Consider the following 1,087-nt stretch of genomic DNA (forward strand, 5'->3'; position numbering starts at 1 on the left):
AATCTACCCCAAGTTGTGCCGCAATCTACCCCACGTTGTGCCTTAACCTAACCCACGTTGTGCCTTAACCTAACCCACGTTGTGCCTTAACATAACCCACGTTGTGCCTTAACATAACCCACGTTGTGCCTTAACCTAACCCACGTTGTGCCTTAACCTGCTCTGTAAATGGCATATGACACGTTACATTAATGTATTGTTGTCCAACCGCAACCCGCTCAGAATGTTGTGTACACAGCTACGTGTCATCTCCCCATAACAGCTGTATTGCAGTGTGGTACGCCATAGAGACGTGTGGGAGTAATGGACGCAGTGGATGGCGATCAGCATGAGCCGTCTGTTCATGTAGTGGCGCGTGTATGCAGACATAGTAGTCTCTTCTCACACAATGTGATAGCACGGTGTCCCGCGTTCCACATCTGCGACATGCTACAGAGGCCGGTTGACAGTTCGTCGCGCAATGGACATCGCATACGTACGGGGGCACCTTCCACGTGCCCTCTAGTCGGGCACATTTTGTTGCGTGGATGTGAGCGGATGTAGTGTGTCTTGACACCTGACAGGCAGGCATGCAATAATAGTTGACTTTGCAAACGGGGATGGACGTGGACGTGTACGTTTACTGGTGACGTTACGCAAATGAACAACTGGTAACCCGTTGTGGTGCGGTTGATCTTGCTGGAGGTACATCTGTGAGGGCAACGATCGGTACAGCTATGACGCGGTTGTGTCAGCGATACCCACCACACCAATGAACGTGAATGTGGATCTGGGTGTGAAGCGATACGCGGCTGTGGGTGGGTGGGACTGTCCCCGGCCGGTGAGGGGGGGGCCGCCCGGCGTGCTGGCCGCGCGGTGCGTGGGCGCACGCGCTACAGCCGGCTGGTGGGGGCGCCCAGTGGCAGGCGCGCCGGCCGACGGACGCGGCAGGCGGCGCAGCTGCGCGCCGGGGCACCCTGCGCGCGGCGCCGTGCAGCCAAAGTGGGTCCTCGCCGGCCCGGTGCGAAGCGCGGTGGACATCTGCAGTGTGCTGGTCCGATTGAGGACTGTGTGCGTTGAGGATGCGCCGCCGCCCGGCACTCGGCGC

The sequence above is a fragment of the Schistocerca cancellata genome, unplaced genomic scaffold, assembly GCF_023864275.1.
Source record: "Schistocerca cancellata isolate TAMUIC-IGC-003103 unplaced genomic scaffold, iqSchCanc2.1 HiC_scaffold_188, whole genome shotgun sequence".
Classification (NCBI taxonomy): Eukaryota; Metazoa; Arthropoda; class Insecta; order Orthoptera; family Acrididae; genus Schistocerca; species Schistocerca cancellata.